This window comes from Aegilops tauschii, chromosome 5, assembly GCF_002575655.3.
Source record: "Aegilops tauschii subsp. strangulata cultivar AL8/78 chromosome 5, Aet v6.0, whole genome shotgun sequence".
Classification (NCBI taxonomy): Eukaryota; Viridiplantae; Streptophyta; class Magnoliopsida; order Poales; family Poaceae; genus Aegilops; species Aegilops tauschii.
Window position 1 is genome coordinate 274,476,786 of NC_053039.3, and position 14,051 is coordinate 274,490,836.

Genomic DNA, 14,051 nt, shown 5'->3' on the forward strand with positions numbered 1-14,051 from the left:
TAGTTCCGGAGAACGGCATTTTAGTCATCTTGCCCATGAGGCACGGTTCGCAAGTACCAAGTGATTCATAATCAAGTGGTTCCAAAAGTCCATCAGTATGGAGTTTCTTCATGCGCTTTACACCAATATGACCTAAACGGCAGTGCCACAAATAAGTTGCACTATCATTATCAACTCTGCATCTTTTGGTTTCAATATTATGAATAGGGACAATTCCATTTCTCCCCCTAACTTGAGCCACCACCTGGGATTTCCCCTAGTTTTCAGGTATGCTAAAAAATACCCCTCTTCCATCTGTGGCCCTTACAGAAATCCCCCTCCGGGCCGTTTCCGTCGGGTCAATGGTCTTTGACCGGTAACTGGGCGTCTGTTGGACATTTTGCCCCTGGTTCTTACATGTGGGCCCGTATCAAAACGTTATCCACTCGCTCACTCTGTTTCTTCTACCTCGCGACCACACACAGACTGGAGCAAGGTGATTCACCGGCGGCACACGAACGACATCGTTCTGGAGATCGGGCAGTGAGGCCGCGTGGATGTGCACCTCACGCATGTTGTCCGCAAGCTCTTCTGTCGCCGTGGAGGTAAGTTATTCTTCTCTGATTTGTGTGCGCCCGCGGATTTCTCATTAGGGTTTGAGCTAAAATTGAGGATTTGCTCTCTCGTAGGTCGATGGGGTCGGCATAGTGCAGTTCTCCTCCGAGTTCTACATGCCGGATCCGAGTTATTGCGGCCTTGAGAAGCTTTCCAAGCATTGGTGCCCGGGGCACGGGCTCGTTCCCGCTCGCCGTGTCGCCTGGGGAGGAGCAAGCACGGGGAGACGTTTTCTTGGATGCCCACTTGATGTAATTTGGTGGATTGTATCTGCTTTGCAACAAATTGGTGCCAAGATCGCATTTTGACGATATTTTTTATGTTGCAGCTTCCTGATGAATGTGAATGGGCTGTGTGGGTTGACCCTCCTCCTCCAGATCTTGTAGGGCGTGCATTTGAGACACTACATGATGGACTAGAAGCAAGTTGGCTCAAAGCTCATCGTTTAGAGAACAGGGTGACACATCTCAGAGAGAAAAAGAAGAAGTTAAAGTTACAGTTGCAGAAGAAGCATGATCAGATGGAAACATGGGCATTTTTGATGATAATTGTTGGCATATGCATTCTATCATATTTGTTTGGTTCAAAGAATGCCTATTAGTCAGTGAGAACAAGCTAGTTTGGCACTGAGTAGAAATTAGCTTGATGTTGTGAACTTTTTCATGATGTGCGTAGTTCCTGGTTGTGTAACTTTGATGCTATGCATCTTTTCGAAAGACAAAGCAATTGAAAAGCATCAGTTGGATCTTGTGATCTCTCTCTGTCTTATTGTTTTTGTTTGTACCTCTCCAATCCATGTTACTCATCGATCAAATGGTCCCAACGAAACATGATCGACATCCATTTGAGCGACAAGTAATACGTGCCGGAGGAAGTGGTTGACAACATCAATGATCAATGATACTGCATCATTGTGGTCACTCAAGATACCAACAATGTATAATAGGATCAACATCAATGATGAACAACATCAAGTTATGACCAGGATCAATTCCAAATAATACCAACAAAATGCCAACATCGACAACAAGGTATGACAACAGTAACATGAGACAACATGATCCATTACATAGATTCACACAGCAACATGAGACAACATGATCCATTACATAGGTTCACACAACATGAGACAACATGATCCATTACATAGTTCACACAACAACATCAACTAAATAGTTCAAACAAACAGATGGTTCAAAGCTTCACAACAAGTTTCCCCTCTTGCTCCTAGTGTTGCATGCAGGATTAGAAGAGAGCCTGGACTTGCTCCTAGTGCTCCTAGCATCAGCTGGCACCTTCTTAGGAGAGGCAGACCTGCTAAGCTGGTTGCTTCCAGTTACAGAACCACCAGTCGTGAGCGTATCGCCTTTCGACTTCTTCTTTGGTGAAAGAGGGTTGTCACCTCTATCTGCTGGCCTTTTGTAATTTTTCCTTGGGCTGAAAAGTAACAACACAAGCTTTTATTAGTTAATAATGAAGTAATTTGTTAGATAAATCAATTAGTTGTAGTTATAATAGCAGGTTACCTCATAGTAGTTCCTGCAGCACTTGCTACAGTTGGTGCATCAGTTACAGGAACTGGTGCATCAGTTACAGGAACTGGTGCATCATCTTCAAGATCTGCTTGTGCTTCTGTTTCTTCTACTGCATCATCCTCATTTGTTGCTGCAGGTTCATCTGTATCAAATAGTACATCATTGTGTTCAGGTGCATTGTCAGCACCCCAGTGCTCATCCTCTTCTCCAAAAGTTGGGTCAATTAACTCTTTGCACTTGTTGCCATGGTGACCAAGTCTGCCACATCTAGGGCATTTCTTTCTCCTGCCCCCAAGTCCTTTTCCTTCTGACTTTTCCCTAATCCTGGTCTTTCTAGGTCTACCAGGGGGCCTGTTTGAACTGGAGCACACAGTTTGAACCCAGGATCAACTACATCCCATTGTTGTTTCCCCTCCATTGCAGGCAAGTTTTCAACATATGTTGCATTGAACATTTGTACTGAGTAATATGGGTGCACATACTGGTCAATCTCACTGGCTGGACCTCTCATTGATGTAATGAAGTATAGTGCATGTATGCAAGGTTGTCCTGTAATTTGCCACTTTCTGCAGCTACAAGTGTTAGCTTTCAAGTCTACAGGATATCTCCGCTCCCTCTTTTCTCTGTCAACTGTAGTGACCTCTGCCTCATGTGTACTTCTTTTCACTACAGTCATGTCCAACCCCTTTGATTTTGCAAGCAACATTTTCATAACTTTTGGAATTATTACATGACCAACATATGTTGCTGCAGCAATGCTTTGCCTAATGTCAAATTTCTCCATTATGTATTGTCTTATTCTGTCAAGCAGATCAACAATGTGTAGCCCTTTCCACTTTCTAATCTTTGAATTAAAAGACTCTGCAAGATTATTGTTAACATAATCTAGCTTGCAAGTTTCATTGAAAAGAGCCCTTGCCCATAACTTAGTGTGGTGCTCCTCTATGTACTATTGCACACCTTGCTTGCTGTACAACTGAGTGAGATGGTACTTGTGCTTTTTCAAGCTGTAGGTCAAAGAACAGGGCCACAAGTTCTCATCAAAGAATTTTCCTCTAAACTTTTTACTAAAATTAGCTGCAAGATGCCTCATGCATTCCCTGTGCTCTACACCTGGGAACACATCTTCTACAACTGACTCAAGTCCCTTGCAGGCATCAGTGTGAATAACCAATCCTTCTGGATGGCCTATTAGGTCTTTCAAGTTCTGGAAAAACCAAGTCCAACTCTCAATGTTCTCTGTCTCTAGCACTCCATATGCAACTGGAAAGATCCAGTTACATGCATCTACAGCACAAGCACTAACAAGCTGTCCTCTATACCTTCCATTTAATGCTGTTGCATCTACTGCTAGATATGGTCTACAGCCAACTAGAAAACCTTGCCAAGAGGCCTTAAATGATACAAAAACTCTCCTAAAGCACTCTTTGTACCTTTTCTGTCCATTGAGTTTAAACTCTACAGTGTGTCTATCAATATTAACCACACTACCAGAGATGCCTTTTCTACTTCAGCTTTGAAAGTATACAAGAGTTGGAATGAATCAGTCCATTTACCATAGATGTTATCCAGTGCCATTTGCTTACCATAAAAAACTCTCATGTAAGGGAGCTGCACCCCATACTTCTTTTTCAAGTCTGTCTGCAGAGTTGGCACTGAAATATTTGAGTTCTCCCTCACCCAGTTCTTCACAGCATCTGCCACCCACCTACTCTTTGCAGACCTGAGCCTTTGCCTCCTTGTAACACTTGGGCATATGTGAGCTGTCTTGTTCACTTTAACCTGCAACAAGTAATAGTCAGCAACAGTCCATACAATTATGAATGCACAGTTATTACTAAGGAAAGTTATTATTTACACTAACTACATTAGTCCTACAGTGTATTACCTGAAAAAGTGTGCTATTTCTCATTCTGGAGGCATGCATCCTCCACTTACACCTTTTGTAAGCACAGTGAACAGTTAGTCTACTGGGCTCACTCTTGTCAATTATAAATTCACTCTGGGTCTTGATTGAAAAGGTGGCAAGTGCATTCCTACAATCTATGACATCTGAAAATATAGTTCCTTCTGCTAAAGAAGGATCATCTCTGTTATACTGCACATCAGGCCTACCCTCATCCTCTGTCTCAGAATATCCCATGTCCCCGTCCTCCTCTCTTTCATCAGAGTCTGTCTCCTCAAATTGTGAGGGTGGAATGTAATCTTCACCATCATCCTCATTAGGTGGTTTCCTAACAACAAACTCTGGGTGCATTCTTTCATCCTCATCGTCTGTGGGCACTTCATCAGGAAATTCCTCTTCTATGATTGGATCTGTTGTTGCTTTGCTATACTCAGGACACGGTTGACTAGGCAAGTTGGCACTTGGGGTTCCTGGTTGCTGTACTGTGCTGTGAGTTCCGTTTCCTCTTCTAGCCTGACTGCTATCAGGCTCTGAAGTTGTAGCTGCTGATTTCCTTCCTCTAGATTCACACCTTTGAGACTGTGAACTAGTAGCTGCTGCTTTCCTTCTACTAGCTGCTGCTTTCCTTCTACTAGTTTGATTGCTTCTAGGCTGTGAAGGATTGGGTGCAGATCTTGCTACTCTGCTCTCTGTTTCCCCTCTTTTCCTTTGTATGACATTAATTTCCAGGTGCACTGAATTGCTCTCAGCATTTGTGGCAAACATAACCCCTAACTCATCATCATTTTGAATTGGCACCCATACAGTATTCTGCATGTCCCAATATCTAAATTCTACAGCATCAAAAATACCCCATGGCTATTTATCACTTATAGCACCTCTAAATTGGACAAATGTTGATGTTTTGTCCACCACTAAAGGAAATGTGAAGCCTGTACCGGCTCCTTTTGTGCCACCATTGCCTATGATAGTGGTCTCCATTCTACAGTTGAGACGAAAATCTCTCTCTGGTTTCATCCTACGATAAAAGCATGTAGTAACCACTAAGAGCGCATTCAATCGGGGTAAATCTATGTACAGTAACAGAACACAGATCCAGGTCAAGATTCAAAGAAACTTGGGAGAAGAAACTTACCCTGCTGGATTTTGCATTCCCGTCGTCTGCGTCGTCTGCCTGGATGCTTCTTTGGCACCACCACAATCACCGGCAGCCGCCATCGTCGACACCGCCTCCTTTAGCGCTGTAGCAGAGGGAAATAGACGGTGGATAATCACCTCCACTCCCACCGCATCCCGACGCCCGCAGTCCTACAGATCCGCCGCAGCTACTGGACCGCCGGTGAGGGATTTAGGGTGACCTAGGTTTAGGGTTTCGGTCGCCAAGAGGGGAACGAGAGAAGAGGTGCTTCGCGAGGTAGAAGAGAGAGTGAGCGAGTGGATAACGTTTTGATACGGGCCCACTGAAGGAAATATGCCCTAGAGGCAATAATAAAGTATTATATATTTCCTTATATCATGATAAATGTTTATTATTCATGCTAGAATTGTATTAACCGGAAACATAATACATGTGTGAATACATAGACAAACAGAGTGTCACTAGTATGCCTCTACTTGACTAGCTCGTTAATCAAAGATGGTTATGTTTCCTAGCCATAGACATGAGTTGTCATTTGATTAACGGGATCACCTCATTAGGAGAATGACGTGATTGACTTGACCGATTCCGTTAGCTTAGCACCCGATCGTTTAGTATGTTGCTATTGCTTTCTTCATGACTTATACATGTTCCTATGACTATGAGATTATGCAACTCCCGTTTACCGGAGGAACACTTTGTGTGCTACCAAACGTCACAACGTAAATGGGTGATTATAAAGGTGCTCTACAGGTGTCTCCAAAGGTACTTGTTGGGTTGGCGTATTTCGAGATTAGGATTTGTCACTCCGATTGTCGGAGAGGTATCTCTGGGCCCACTCGGTAATGCACATCACTATAAGCCTTGCAAGCATTGTGACTAATGAGTTAGTTGCGGGATGATGTATTACGGAACGAGTAAAGAGACTTGCCGGTAACGAGATTGAACTAGGTATCGAGATACCGACGATCAAATCTCGGGCAAGTAACATACCGGTGACAAAGGGAACAACGTATGTTGTTATGCGGTCTGACCGATAAAGATCTTCGTAGAATATGTGGGAGCCAATATGGGCATCCAGGTCCCGCTATTGGTTATTGACCGGAGACGTGTCTCGGTCATGTCTACATAGTTCTCGAACCCGTAGGGTCCGCACGCTTAAAATTACGATGACAGTTTTATTATGAGTTTATGTATGTTGATGTACCGAAGGAGTTCGGAGTCCCGGATGAGATCGGGGACATGACGAGGAGTCTTGAAATGGTCGAGACGTAAAGATCGATATATTGGACGACTATATTCGGACTTCGGAAAGGTTCCGAGTGATTCGGGTATTTTTCGGAGTACCGGAGAGTTACGGGAATACGTATTGGGCCTTATTGGGCCATACGGGAAAGAAGGAAAAGGGCCTCAAGGGTGGCCGCACCCCTCCCCTTGGTCTGGTCCGAATTGGACTAGGGAAGGGGGGTGCCCCTTCCTTCCTTCTCTTTTTCCCTTCCTCTTTTCCTATTCCATATGGGAGGTGGAATCCTACTAGGACTAGGGAGTCCTAGTAGGACTCCACACTTGGTGCGCCCCCTCCTAGGGCCGGCCTCCTCCTCCCTTGCTCCTTTATATACGGGGGCAGGGGGGCACCCCAGAGACAACAATTGATCCTTGAGATCTCTTAGCCATGTGCGGTGCCCCCCTCCACCATATTACACCTCGATAATACCGTTGCAGAGCTTAAGCGAAGCCCTGCGTCGGTGGAACATCATCATCGTCACCACGCCGTCGTGCTGACGAAACTCTCCCTCAACACTCGGCTGGATCGGAGTTCGAGGGACGTCATCGAGCTGAACGTGTGTAGAACTCGGAGGTGCCGTGCGTTCGGTACTTGATCGGTCGGATCGTGAAGACGTATGACTACATCAACCGCGTTGTGATAACGCTTCCGCTGTCAGTCTACGAGGGTACGTGGACAACACTCTCCCCTCTCGTTGCTATGCATCACCATGATCTTGCGTGTGCGTAGGATTTTTTTTGAAATTACTACGTTCCCCAACAGTGGCATCCGAGCCTGGTTTTATGCGTTAATGCTATGCACGAGTAGAACACAAGTGAGTTGTTGGCGATATAAGTCATACTGCTTACCAGCATGTCATACTTTGGTTCAGCGGTATTGTGAGATGAAGCGGCCCGGACTGACATTACGCGTACGCTTACGCGAGACTGGTTTCACCGTTTGGAGCACTCGTTGCTTAAAGGTGACTGGCGGGTGTCTGTCTCTCTCACTTTAGTTGAACCGAGTGTGGCTACGCCCGGTCCTTGTGAAGGTTAAAACAGCACCAACTTGACAAACTATCGTTGTGGTTTTGATGCGTAGGTAAGAACGGTTCTTGCTAAGCCCGTAGCAGCCACGTAAAACTTGCAACAACAAAGTAGAGGACGTCTAACTTGTTTTTGCAGGGCATGTTGTGATGTGATATGGTCAAGACATGATGTGATATAATGTGTTGTATGAGATGATCATGTTTTGTAACCGAGTTATCGGCAACTGGCAGGAGCCATATGGTTGTCGCTTTATTGTATGAGATGCAATCACCATGTAATAGTTTTACTTTATCACTAAACGGCAGCGATAGTCGTAAAAGCAATAAGTTGGCGAGACGACAACGATGCTACGATGGAGATCAAGGTGTCGCGCCGGTGACGATGGTGATCATGACGGTGCTTCGGAGATGGAGATCACGAGCACGGTGCTTCGGAGATGGAGATCACAAGCACAAGATGATGATGGCCATATCATATCACTTATATTGATTGCATGTGATGTTAATCCTTTATGCATCTTATCTTGCTTTGATTGACGGTAGCATTATACGATGATCTCTCACTAAAATTTCAAGATAAAAGTGTTCTCCCTGAGTATGCACTGTTGCAAAAGTTCTTCGTGCTGAGACACCACGTGTTAATCGGGTGTGATAGGCTCTACGTTCAAATACAACGGGTGCAAAACAGTTGCACACGCGGAATACTCAGGTTAAACTTGACGAGCCTAGCATATACAGATATGGCCTCGGAACACAGAGACCGAAAGGTCGAGCGTGAATCATATAGTAGATATGATCAACATAGTGATGTTCACCATTGAAACTACTCCATCTCACGTGTTAATCGGACATGGTTTAGTTGCTTTGGATCACGTAATCACTTAGATGATTAGAGGGATGTCTATCTAAGTGGGAGTTCTTAAGTAATATGATTAATTGAACTTAAATTTATCATGAACTTAGTCCTGATAGTATTTTGCAAATTATGTTGTAGATCAATAGCTCGCGTTGTTGCTTCCCTGTGTTTATTTTTGATATGTTCCTAGAGAAAAATTATGTTGAAAAATGTTAGTAGCAAAGATGCGGATTGGATCCGTGATCTGAGGATTATCCTCATTGCTGCACAGAAAAATTATGTCCTTGATGCACCGCTAGGTGACAGACCTATTGCAGGAGCAGATGCAGACGTTATGAACGTTTGGCTAGCTTAATATGATGACTACTTGATAGTTTAGTGCACCATGCTTAACGGCTTAGAATCGGGACTTCAAAGACGTTTGAACGTCATGGACCATATAAGATGTTCCAGGAGTTGAAGTTAATATTTCAAGCAAATACACGAGTTGAGAGATATGAAGTCTCCAACAAGTTCTATGGCTAAAAGATGGAGGAGAATCGCTCAACTAGTGAGCATGTGCTCAGACTGTCTGGGTACTACAATCGCTTGAATCAAGTGGGAGTTAATCTTCCAGATAAAATAGTGATTGACAGAATTCTCTAGTCACCATCACCAAGTTAGTAGAACTTTGTGATGAACTATAATATGCAAGGGATGACGAAAGTAATTCCCGAGCTCTTCGTGATGCTGAAATCGACGAAGGTAGAAATCAAGAAAAACGTCAAGTGTTGATGGTTAACAAGACAACTAGTTTCAAGAAAAGGGCAAAGGGAAGAAGGGGAACTTCAAAAAGAATGGCAAGCAAGTTGCTACTCAAGTGAAGAAGCCCAAGTCTGTACCTAAGCCTGAGACTAAGTGCTTCTACTGCAAAGGGACTGGTCACTGGAGGCGGAACTGCCCCAAGTATTTGGTGGATAAGAAGGATGGCAAAGTGAACAAAGGTATATTGGATATACATGTTATTGATGTGTACTTACTAATGTTTATAGCAACCCCTCAGTATTTGATAGTGGTTCAGTTGCTAAAGAGTAGTAACTCGAAAACGGGAGTTGCAGAATAAACAGAGACTAGTAAAAGGCGAGGTGACGATGTGTGTTGGAAGTAGTTCCAAGATTGATATGATCATCATCGCACACTCCCTATACTTTCGGGATTAGTGTTGAAACTAAATAAGTGTTATTTGGTGTTTGCGTTGAGCATGAATATGATTTGATCATGTTTATTGCAATACGGTTATTCATTTAAGTTAGAGAACAATTGTTGTTCTGTTTACATGAATAAAAACCTTTTATGGTCATACACACCAACGAAAATGGTTTGTTGGATCTCGATCGTAGTGATACACATATTCATAATAATGAAGCCAAAAGATGCAAAGTTAATAATGATAGTGCAACTTATTTGTGGCACTGCCGTTTAGGTCATATTGGTGTAAAGCGCATGAAGAAACTCCATACTGATGGGATTTTGGAATCACTTGATTATGAATCACTTGATGCTTGCGAACCGTGCCTCATGGGCAAGATGACTAAAACGCCGTTCTCCGGAACTATGGAGAGAGCAACAGATTTGTTGGAAATCATACATACAGATGTATGTGGTCCGATGAATATTAAGGCTCGTAGCAGGTATCATTATTTTCTGACCTTCACAGATGATTTGAGCAGATATGGGTATATCTGCTTGATGAAACATAAGTCTGATACATTTGAAAAGTTCAAAGAATTTCAGAGTGAAGTGGAAAATCATCGTGACAAGAAAATAAAGTTTCTATGATCTGATCGTAGAGAAGAGTATTTGAGTTACGAGTTTGGCCTTCAGTTAAAACAATGTGAAATAGTTTCACTACTCATGCCACCTCGAACACCATGGTGTAATGGTGTGTCCGAACGTCGTAATCGTACTTTATTAGATATGGTGCGATATATGATGTATCTTACCGATCTACCACTATCGTTTTGGGGTTATGCATTAAAGACAGCTGCATTCACGTTAAATAGGGCACCATCAAAATCCGTTGAGACGACGCCTTATGAACTGAGGTTTAGCAAGAAACCAAAGTTATCGTTTCTTAAAATTTGGGGTTGCAATGCTTATGTGAAGAAGTTTCATCCTGATAAGATCAAACCCAAATCGGAGAAATGTGTCTTCATAGGATACCCAAAGGAGACAGTTGGGTACACCTTCTATCACAGATCCGAAGGCAAGACATTTGTTGCTTAGTATGGATCCTTTCTAGAGAAGGAGTTTCTCTCGAAAGAAGTGAGTGGGAGGAAAGTAGAACTTGATGAGGTAACTGTACCTGCTCCCTTATTGGAAAGTAGTTCATCACAGAAATCTGTTCCTGTGACTCCTACACCAATTAGTGAGGAAGTTAATGATGATGATCATGTAACTTCAGATCAAGTTACTACCAAACCTCGTAGGTAAACCAGAGTAAGATCCGCACCAGAGTGGTACGGTAATCCTGTTCTGGAGGTTATGTTATTAGACCATGACAAACCTACGAACTATGAGGAAGCGATGATGAGCCCAGATTCCGCAAAATGGCTTGAGGCCATGAAATCTGAGATGAGATCCATGTATGAAGAACAAAGTATGGACTTTGGTTGACTTTCCCAATGATCGGCGAGCCATAGAAAATAAATGGATCTTCAAGAGGAAGACGGACGCTGATAGTAGTGTTACTATCTACAAAGCTAGACTTGTCGGAAAAAGGTTTTTGACAAAGTTCAAGGTGTTGACTACGATGAGATTTTCTCACTCGCAGTGATGCTTAAGTCTGTCCGATCCATGTTAGCAATTGTCGCATTTTATGAAATCTGGCAAATGGATAAACAAAACTGCATTCCTTAATGGATTTATTAAAGAAGAGTTGTATATGATGCAACCAGAAGGTTTTGTCAATCCTAAAGGTGCTAACAAAATATGCAAGCTCCAGCGATCCATCTATGGACTGGTGCAAGCATCTCGGAGTTGGAATATACACTTTGATAAGTTGATCAAAGGATATAGTTTTATACAGACTTGCGGTGAAGCCTGTATTTACAAGAAAGTGAGTGGGAGCACTACAACATTTCTGATAAGTATATGTGTATGACATATTGTTGATCGGAAATAATGTAGAATTATTCTGCAAAGCATAAAGGAGTGTTTGAAAGGAGTTTTTCAAAGAAAGACCTCGGTAAAGCTGCTTACATATTGAGCATCAAGATCTATAGAGATAGATCAAGACGCTTGATAAGTTTTTTTCAATGAGTACATACCTTAACAAGATTTTGAAGTAGTTCAAAATAGAACAGTCAAAGGAAGAGTTCTTGCCTGTGTTACAAGGTGTGAAATTGAGTAAGACTCAAAGCCCGACCACGACAGAAGATAGAAAGAGAATGAAAGTCATTCCCTATGCCTTGGCCATAGGTTCTATAAAGTATGCCATGCTGTGTACCAGATCTATTGTATACCCTACACTGATTTTGGCAAGGGAGTATAATAGTGATCTAGGAGTAGATCACTGGACAGCGGTCAAAATTATCCTTAGTGGAATAAGGAAATGTTTCTCGATTATGGAAGTGACAAAAGGTTCATCGTAAAGGGTTACGTCGATGCAAGTTTTGACACTAAATCTAGATGACTCTAAGTCTCGGTCTAGATACATATTGAAAGTGGGAGCAATTAGCTAGAGTAGCTCCGTGCAGAGCATTGTAGACATAGAAATTTGCAAAATACTTACGGATCTGGATGTGACAGACCCGTTGACTAAAATTATCTCACAATCAAAACATGATCACACCTTAGTACTCTTTGGGTGTTAATCACATAGCGATGTGAACTAGATTATTGACTCTAGTAAACCTTTTGAGTGTTGGTCACATAGAGATGTGAACTATGGGTGTTAATCACATGGTGATGTGAATTATTGATATTAAATCACATGGCGATGTGAACTAGATTATTGACTCTAGTGCAAGTGGGAGACTGAAGGAAATATGCCCTAGAGGCAATAATAAAGTAGTATATATTTCCTTATATCATGATAAATGTTTATTATTCATGCTAGACTTGTATTAACCGGAAACATAATACATGTGTGAATACATAGACAAACAGAGTGTCACTAGTATGCCTCTACTTGACTAGCTCGTTAATCAAAGATGGTTATGTTTCCTAGCCATAGACATGAGTTGTCATTTGATTAACGGGATCACCTCATTAGGAGAATGACGTGATTGACTTGACCCATTCCGTTAGCTTAGCACCTGATCGTTTAGTATGTTGCTATTGCTTTCTTCATGACTTATACATGTTCCTATGACTATGAGATTATGCAACTCCCGTTTACCGGAGGAACACTTTGTGTGCTACCAAACGTCACAACATAAATGGGTGATTATAAAGGTGCTCTACAGGTGTCTCCAAAGGTACTTGTTGGGTTGGCGTATTTCGAGATTAGGATTTGTCACTCCGATTGTCGGAGAGGTATCTCTGGGCCCACTCGGTAATGCACATCACTATAAACCTTGCAAGCATTGTGACTAATGAGTTAGTTGCGGGATGATGTATTACGGAACGAGTAAAGAGACTTGCCGGTAACGAGATTGAACTAGGTATCGAGATACCGACGATCAAATCTCGGGCAAGTAACATACCGGTGACAAAGGGAACAACGTATGTTGTTATGCGGTCTGACCGATAAAGATCTTCGTAGAATATGTGGGAGCCAATATGGGCATCCAGGTCCCGCTATTGGTTATTGACCGGAGACGTGTCTCGGTCATGTCTACATAGTTCTCGAACCCGTAGGGTCCGCACGCTTAAAGTTACGATGACAGTTTTATTATGAGTTTATATATGTTGATGTACCGAAGGAGTTCGGAGTCCCGGATGAGATCGGGGACATGACGAGGAGTCTCGAGATGGTCGAGACGTAAAGATCGATATATTGGACGACTATATTCGGACTTCGGAAAGGTTCCGAGTGATTCGGGTATTTTTCGGAGTACCGGAGAGTTACGGGAATACGTATTGGGCCTTATTGGGCCATACGGGAAAGAAGGAAAAGGGCCTCAAGGGTGGCCGCACCCCTCCCCTTGGTCTGGTCCGAATTGGACTAGGGAAGGGGGGCGCCCCCTTCCTTCCTTCTCTTTTTCCCTTCCTCTTTTCCTATTCCATATGGGAGGTGGAATCCTACTAGGACTAGGGAGTCCTAGTAGGACTCCACACTTGGTGCGCCCCCTCCTAGGGCCGGCCTCCTCCTCCCTTGCTCCTTTATATACGAGGGCAGGGGGGCACCCCAGAGACAACAATTGATCCTTGAGATCTCTTAGCTGTGTGCGGTGCCCCCCTCCACCATATTACACCTCGATAATACCGTTGCGGAGCTTAAGCGAAGGCCTGCGTCGGTGGAACATCATCATCGTCACCACGCCGTCGTGCTGACGAAACTCTCCCTCAACACTCGGCTGGATCGGAGTTCGAGGGACGTCATCGAGCTGAACGTGTGTAGAACTCGGAGGTGCCGTGCGTTCGGTACTTGATCGGTCGGATCGTGAAGACGTACGACTACATCAACCGCGTTGTGATAACGCTTCCGCTGTCGGTCTACGAGGGTACGTGGACAACACTCTCCCCTCTCGTTGCTATGCATCACCATGATCTTGCGTGTGCTTAG